Here is a 9,200-nt window from a genome sequence, read left to right on the forward strand (position 1 = left end):
TGAAGGGGATAGCAGAGAAGAGAGGAGCTAAGGAGAACCATCCCTTGACTTGACTTTGATGAGGAGAGGTAGAAACAAGAAGGTTTTGTTCCCATTCTGTGCCTATGACCAACAGGGGATGAAGAAGAGAGATCCATCATCCCCAGCTAAAGAGCTTTAATGAGCCCCCACAGGACCAGGAAAATAAGTTCATGAGTATGAAGGAAGCGGGAGCCTCCTTGTGAGTACCAGGGACTCTCAGCAAGGGACTCTGTAGATGCATGTGCCAGCCACGAAGTGAGGAGGCCCACAGAGTAGGTTCCTAGACTTACCCATCCATTTAACAAGCATCCATGAGGTTCTAGGTTCTAGTCACATGGGAGACAGGTAACTGAGCCGGCAACTTGAGGCTGATTTGTAAAACACTCTCATGTAAGTACTCACTTCATTTTATCTATCTATCTATCTATCTATCTATCTATCTATCTATCTATCTATCTATCTACCTATCTATCTATTTTTTTATTTATTTGCAGTCACGATGCTGAAACTCAGTAAAGTGACTTGTAGGTGAGGCTCTGAAAGCACAGACAACAGAGAAAAAAAGGAAACCAGCATCAGCCACCATACTGTGCTCCCAGACTGCTTCCCTTGGATGGGGGAGCCTTGGAGAAGATACAACGTCAGGGTGCATGTGTGAGGGAGGAGAGAGGCACCCATGGAGAGGGCTCCATGCATTTAAACCCTGCCTTGAGCCATATGCAAAGGACAAGAGCTGATTTCTTACACCCACAGTATGTGTGATATGGGTAGATTTCTATATAAGCTCATGACCTTGATGAGCCCTCCAGGAAGAAACCAAGAGTGGAAGGTCACTGTGGAAGGCCCCTGTATGACCTCAGTGACAACAGTGGCTTCCAGGACAAGAGGAAAGATGGCAAGACGGATGCTTGGGAGAGGCTTTCCTTCCAGTTGAGCTTCCTGTTTCCTCCCTTGCCAGAACCTAGAGGCGGACTCACTAGGAACACATGGCTAGGGTTCTGTCTGTTATCATGAGTAGGATGGCTATAGGATGTGTGAAGGATGAGTTCACCTCTGCCAAGATCCTGCCAGGGTCCTCCAGAAACCCTAGGCATACTTCCTTCTGAGCTCAGTCCACTCTAGCTGCTCTAGGTCCCACCCACAGTCACAAACTTTCCAAATGTGAATAAATTGGTTACTTGCTTCCTGCTGAGTCACGACATGTCCCAGTGATAAGAAGGTTGAGAACCGTCGGTTATGGCCATTATTACCCTTACAAGGACAACAGATCAGTCAAATCAAAGGACTTAAGAGTTTATGTTGATAATCCACTTGCTCAGGGATCATGCTGCTGGCTCTGCTGAAGTATTCCTGCCTGGAGATGGGCCATCAAGATGTCAAGTACAGTAAGATGGCCACCATGGGTGGTATGAGATAGACTCCATGGCCTGTGGTCTTAGGTGTTCTGAGATCCATTGTGGATACCCAGTTCATTCATGTCAGATGTTTTGCCTAGAGGGCCTCCATACCAGAGACCAGCCGAGTGGCCTTTGCTCATATCCACCTTCTCTGCAGGCCCTAGATCTGGGCTTCCATGAGTCCATACCCAGAAGCCATCTCATCGTTAGGGTCATTGTGAAAACCCACTGTGATCTCTGGCAGTCTAGACAGCTAGATGAATGGTCTGCCTCCTGGTATCCACACCCCTGTTGTGAGCACTCCACAGTACCCACAGCTTGCCTGGTAGCCCATGGAATCTGGCAGAAAATGGGACAACTAAGTGCTCTTGGGATATCTTGAGTCTCACTTAGCCATGTAGAAGGCTCAATGGCACAGCCTCAGGGGACTCACATCTACTCCAAGTGCTGCAACCTCAGAAGATAGAGGAGAAACACATGCTCCTGTCAGAAGCCCTTCAACTTCAGGGGTAGGAGTTCCTTAAACAGTAACAGACCATAATAACAGCAGCATTTGGCTTCAGAGTTCAAATCTCAGCAAAGCACCCACAGGTTCCATGTCCAGTAAAAATTCATGTTTGAACTTCTAATTTGATTTACCCTACATGAGTGTTACTGAACAATCTAACATCACTTCTCAAAATACCAACAGAGCATCAAGTTGGACACTGGGTGAGATCCTGGCTCGCTGGCTGTCCTGTTCTTGCTGCCCTGTGGGTAAGGATGCTGATCTGAGACTCCTCAGTCCTCAGAGTCCATGCCTGCACTGCAGTTCCCTGCCCTGTGAATGCACAAAGCCCTGGGCACCCAGGGTACTGTCAGTTCAGTTTAGATCTTGAAGAAGCAAATCCCCAGTTTTTATTCATAAGATATTGTCCTGCTTTATGTTTGTTATTTGGGGAAATAAGCTGTTTGTCTAAAAAAAAATGGAGGATTGGAGAAGTTTGGTGAAGTCAGACCCAGTCCACACTACTGTAGGAAAAAGCATAGACAGTCTGGGCTTCCTGAATGCAGGTGTGTGCCAGTGTTCATGGCATGCATGACGTGTGTGGTATGCATTCGAGGTGTGGGGGTGGTGTGTGTCTGAGTTATGTGATCTTTATATGAGGTATGTGGCAGTGTGGGGCACAGGCCAAGGGTGTGTGAAGTGTTCAGTAGGTAGAGGTCATGTGTATAATGTATACAAAGTGTGTGGTGTGAGTGGAGTGGTGTGATTACATATGATGATGCATATGCTATGGGCATGAAGAATATGTTCCACACATGTGGTGTAGTATGTGGTATGTGGTATATGTAATGTCTATTTGTGGCAAGCTGCGGAGGAGTTTATGTGTGTGGTTCATGTGCTGTGTGACTTTATGGTGTGTTTGCCATGTGTCATTTATGAGTGGTACATGTATGGAGTGTATTATAGTATGTAGTATGTGACATATGTTGGGTATTCTAGAAGATTCTCTGTCCTCCTCTGGATGTGTAGTTGGACATGACTCTACAGGAGCTGAGCCACACCCCTTGACTATGCCCTTCACCATTCTCTTCAGCATCCCCACCTGGACCTTGAGGGTTCTCTCCTTGTTCAGCTCAGGACAGCTCTTTTCATATATCCTGGAGTGAAAGTGATGGAATTGAACATATGTAGGCAGACATGCTGATTTTCAGGCTAAATGGAACTCTTAGAGAGATGCAGAGGTCTAGGCCAGACTCCAGAGCTGCAGCTGAGAGCTGGGTTCACACTGAGGTCCTGCTCTGCAGCTCACTTTCCTACCTTCCTTTTTCCTAACCCCTATCGGCTCTTCCCCCCTCGTGGTTCTAAAACTGCAGCCAGGGCTTTACAGCTCATCTTCTTTTATCCCGTGCTCTTTTCTCTGTACTTTGTCTAAAGCCTTCGGTCCCTCTGCCCCAGGAGATGGCCTCTCATTATAACATCTTTACTACGTTTTCTTTTATTTCTTCGACCTTCTAGTGTTCCAACACTGAGCTTGCACAGATAAATGTGGTAATTTCTCCATGGTCCACACCATGGCCTTTTGTGTGTTTGCTGTGTTACCTGAGGGAATTTCTACATGTTCAGATCTCATCTTGCTTTGGTATCTACTACACTAATTTTAATCTTCCAGTTTCTCCCCTTATGCTCTGAAGACTCTTCATGGTCCCATCTTTGTGATGTAGATGAGGTGTCTCTTTGTCTCTGGAGACAGTTGTCCTCAATGGGCAAGTAGGATGTTCTGTTTTTGGTGCTTTGCTCTCCCCAGACTCCACCATGAATGCTGAGCTCCTTTCATGGTTTGCTGACCCTGGTTCCTGCCTTTCATAATGGATGTTTTCCAGGGATGTGGGATACAGCCCACATGCTCATGTGGGACCAGAAGAGTCCACGTGCTAACCAGAAGATCTGTGTGGCAGCAGAGCCTCTCTCATGCTCACTACTGGGACTAAATGATGGAAGACAGGTTAGCCATCTGGCCATCTCACTAAGCCACATTCTCTAGGGACTTTCTCCATCCTGAGACTTACTCCAGAGAAGGTTCTGGCATTGATCTAACAATCATAACACAGGAAACCCCAGTCAGAGCAGACTGAAGGCCTGCGGTCCACATACCTGGACACTCCCTCTGTCCATTCTGGCATTGCCTTCTAGATGTGTCCTTCTTTAGTCCACCATGGCAGTATACAGAAGGTACTGCTGTCAACAGTTCCTCTGAAGAACTTGCAGTCACCTCATGCCCATGCCCCTGGCACTGCATCCATACATGTCTCCTTTAGCTTCCAGTTCCCAGGATTTTCTAGTGTCCATGGCTCCAGCAACTCACCCCAGATCCTGCTTAGGTCTTTTCGGATCTGTTGTTTGAAGACTCCTGTGTCCCCTTAATTTTTCACAGACTTCTCGGCATCTTCTTGTCTGTGCTGCCATGTGGATTTCATGCTCTCTCTTCCTTGGGGCTTCTTTGAGGATGGTGAGGAGAGAAAGTAGAGTCCCACTGTAATTCCAAGCCTCACAGGCCTCTGCTTCCCCAAGCCTCTGTGTGTCAGATAATCAGTTAGGACCCATGACCAAAATGCTGACAGTGGGGGGTTGAGTCATGCCCAGATCCATTTTAATTAGATGATTTTTTGCACAAAGAGGACCACACAGATCTTAGAGTAAAGAAGACCTCACAAAGCTCATGTCCTCGGAAGTCTCTTTGTGCACAAGTATCATTTGATATACCTTAGTATTGTGTGAAGGACAGGGTTTTTTCATATAATGATGATAGAGACAATGATAGTGATGATGGTAATAATGATGATGATGTTGATGACAGGTTGTTTAGGGTGATGATGATGATAAAGAGGATCATGATGATGGTGATGCTTGTGTGGTGATAGTGATGTTGTTGTTGGTGAAGGTGGTGATGGTGAGAATGATGGTTGTGTGGCAATGGTGATGTTGATGGTAGTAAGAGTGATGAGGAAGATGGTGATGACCACGATGATAGTGGTATGTGGTAATGGTGAAGATGTTGATGGTTATGACGAAATAATGGTGGTGGTGAGGATGATAAGGATAATGTTGAGCATCAAAATGACAGTAACGTTGTTGTAGCGGTGTTGGTGATGATGAAAGTGATATTGGATGTTGTCCAGGATAGTTTTATGTCAACTTGATACCAACTGGAGTCTTCAGAGAGAAGAGAGCCTCAATTGAGAAAATGCTTCCATAAAATGGGGTTGTAGGCAAGCCTGTGGGGACATTTTCTTAATTAGTGATTGATGTGGAAGGGCTCAGCTCATTGTGGGTGAGGACACCCCTAGGCTGGTGGTCCTGGGTTCTATAAGAAAGCAGGTTGAACAAGTATGTGCAGCAAGCCAGTAAGCAGCACTCCCTCAGGGCCTCTGCACCAGCTCCTGCCTCCAAGCTCCTGCCCTGATTGAATTCCTGTCCTGACATTCTTCAGTGATGAACTATGATGTGGAAATGTAAGAGAAATAAACCCTTTTCTTCCAAATTGCTTTTGGTCATGGCATTTCATCACAGCAATAGTAACCCTGACTAAGACAGATGTGGTAAGGTTGATGGTATTATTGGTGGTGAGGATGATGATGATGATGATGATGATGATGATAATGATGTTTATGAAGATGATGATGATAGTGAGGGTGAGAGAGATGATGGTGACAATGGTGATGGTTATGGTGATAATGATGGTGAGGGTGATGTTTACAATGATGGTGGTGGTGAGGGTGATGTTGATGGTGGTAGGGTTGGTGATGATGATGGTAATGGTGGTTGTGCAGTGATGGTGATGGTGTTGGTGGTGATGACAATTCTAAGAAGTGTGATAGTGAGGATATTGAGGACAACACTGATGATCATGATAATGGGTGATGCTGATGCTGATGGTGGTCAGGATGGTGAGGATCATGATGATGGTGGTGGATATGATGACATGAATGTTAACACCCACTGGACAATATGTGAGCATGTTCTTAGAGGTCATTGCATCCTTTCTCATAAGAACCTTGACAGGACTAGCCTCCATGACAGATGATACTATAGTTCAAGCTCAGGGAGGTGACATAGTTCACCTGAGATCAAACAGGAAAGGGCAATAATCAAAGGCTCTCTACCAGATGTCAGATGACAACACTTAGCTTTCCATGGTGGCTTGGTCCCAAGAGTATTCTGTACTTCTGCTGAGGTTCTTTTGGGCCACTTACACTGTCCTGCCTTTTCGTGAAGCATGGTTCAGCAAGTGAGTATCACACAGGCACCTGTCCATTATTTCCGCTCACAGCTACTCCTGGCCCTGGTTTCCTCTCAGCCTATTCCACACTATACTGAAGAATCTTGCACCAGTGAGTGATTTTACTTCTACAGAAAGAGCTGGATGCAGGGACTGGGATCTGCCCACAGGCATCCATGCTGGTAGGTGGCACAATATCTCATGAATCAGCAAGAACCAGGCACTGTGAGGGAGAACGTCTCCAGCCAGGTTTCCAGATGAAATCAAGGTCTACCGTGTCTGAGCAGTGTCTCTCCACTGGAGACCACTGATCAGAGAGAAGCAGATGATTAACATCAAACAGAAGCTTCATCGGGAGGCCGGGCTGGAACTCCAAGGCTGTACCAGCCCCGAGTTAATTTGTTTCTGTTGTTTATGCATTTGGGGATAACTGGCTAGGGAAGCGAGAGCTGCAGACAATGGCAGCAGCCAGGGATTCAGTGCTCAAAGGTGATATGATTATGCTCATACCTTAATTTCATCTGCCTCCTTTTACCCCAGACAGAATGCAGAAACAACCGCAAAAGTGCTGTTCCTCATTATGTATGGCCTGGGGACCAACGTGGAGGTTGGGGCAGCTCTGCACCATGCTGGCAACAGTGAAAGCTGGCTCTCTCTCCGTCTCCCTCCCTCTCTACCTCTCTCTCTCCCTTTACAAAGCCACCTAGACTCAGTCATAGGCTCTACCATGATGACCTTGTCTGATTCCGCTCAACTTTCAAAGCCTTGCCCCCAACTCAAAGGTCAGACCATGATTCTGCTGCCATCATACTCCACAGTGGAGATAAAATGTCAATACACAGGAACCCTTGGGGCCATTCAACCCCATCCAAATCATATAAATGCCAATATGTCAATCCACAGAGCCTAGGACAGTGACTTTGTATGGCAAAAAGCAGGTGTTGATGCTGTGATTCTTACAGGTGACGGAGGGACAGAGCATCTTCCTTATCTTTAGGCTTATAGATACATAAACCCACCATTATCAACTGTGATGGGGATAGTGGCAAAAGACCGAGCCTGCCGAGCCAGCTGCCTAATGCAGGCCAATGCTGAGGATTTTGACCTCAGGCTGGGCCTAGCCTCTGAGATCAGTGTCCTTCCTCATCCAGCAGAGGTTGACAAGGACCTGCCCACATCTGTTGACAAGTACCTGCCCACATTTATCGCCACCATGGGCTGTCATACGTGTTATACCCAGAAGAGTACCCACCTGGCATGCTGTAGCTGTCAGCTGGCACTAAAGCCAGGGAAACTGCCACAGCTATATGATATCATCCACCACAAACATATGTGTGCTGTGCCACAGCTGACTCCTGCCTCTTGCTTGTCATAGGTAAATACACTCCCCTGTGTTTTCATGATTTTTGATCTTACAAGCTTCAAGTGTCCGTTAGAGTTGGAAGTGTGGGTGAGCCTTCCATGCTGGATGCTCTGCCCTGTAGAAAACAGGCTCCAGCACCAGGCACTCACACATAAGATGCTGTAAGAAAATTTCTCCTGTAGCAAAGTAAAAAAGAGGAAAAGAGGAAGAATTGTCAAAGCCACGTGAATGCCCTCGATAGGTTCCTGAGACCAAGTGCACCATGCCTCAGTCAATCAGTAACCCTGTGGAGTGCTACTCTAAGCTTCTAGACAGAAGTTTCGGTAGTCTCATCACAGAAATGTGTTTGAGATGATGAATATGCTCATGAGTTTCAACTTACTGTCCCACCTTCAGACATGAATTGTAACCTTCTCTTTATGTGCCATAATCATAAGCTACTGTAGTTTAGCTGTTTACAATGAGCAGGGGCCAGGGACTGGAACAGCAAGGTTAAAATGTGAAAGCAGCCAGTGTGCAGAAGGATGTTGGAAGCCCTTCCTCATCAGGGCTTCATGTACTAGTAGAGCATATGCAAGAGAGGATAGCCTGGGTGTAACACGAATTGCTAAATGGTCTTATTAACAAAAAACCCACAACCAGATATTGGGGTAAAAGCTGAAAGATCAGAGAGGCAGAGCAGCAAGCCACTAGTTCTTACCGCTACGAAATTCTCTGCCGAAAGAGAGTGAGCTCCTCTCTCCATCCCACCTTATCACTGCCTCTCTCTGACCAGCTCTATCACTTCCTGTCTGTCTGTACAGACCTCTATGGTTAACTAGTGGCTAGCTCCTCCTGATTTTCAGGCAAGTTTTATTTGTTAGAGCGCAAATAAAATATCATCACACCTGGATATACAAACTCGGAAGAGGTGGGTGCTATGAAAACATCCTATAAAGGGATGTACACCTTATGACCCAACAACTTTTGGGCTTCTTCCTTAGCTCACCTGCCCTCTTCCATTCTTGGGAGCAGTTTTCCTTTCTGAATAAACTGTCATCTCCATCTCTAATCATGTGCCAATATTGCGGTCTTTTGTTCCGGGGCACAAGAGCCTGGGAACGGGTGTGCTGTGGACTTGGATCCAGAGTCTGGCACTAGCATATGTTTCTTTTTCCTTTACTGTCTTTTCAGATACTAGCCTAAAGCCTAAGGGTGCTTGCCCCAGCATTTTGGACTTCCTCTTCTTTTCTCTTCTTCCACACAGCTGCTTGCTGACTACCACTGCTGAACACTCCGGCTTCCTTGGATCCTAACTCAAAATGACCTGTTTTGTTTTCTTTCTCTGCATCTCCAGCTTCCTGAAAGCTACTGAGATTTCCGCTCTTCCTTCCTGTTACTTTCCCCTTAAACTATAATAAAATCCTTCTCAAGCTTCCTTCTGAGTCTGTTTTAGAGTTATTTGATTGACGAGACTAAGAACCCAAAAATGACTCCCAGATTCTCCTGTAACGTGATTGGGTTTTTCTTTTTTTCTTTTTTCTTTTTTCTTTTTTTTTTTTTTTTTTTTTTTTGAGACAGGGTTTCTCTGTGTAGCCCTGGCTGTCCTGGAACTCTTTTTGTAGACCAGGCTGGCCTCAAACTCATAGAGATCCACCTGCTTCTGCCTCCTAAGGG

Source organism: Peromyscus eremicus, chromosome 20 (assembly GCF_949786415.1).
Source record: "Peromyscus eremicus chromosome 20, PerEre_H2_v1, whole genome shotgun sequence".
In the NCBI taxonomy this organism is placed as follows: domain Eukaryota; kingdom Metazoa; phylum Chordata; class Mammalia; order Rodentia; family Cricetidae; genus Peromyscus; species Peromyscus eremicus.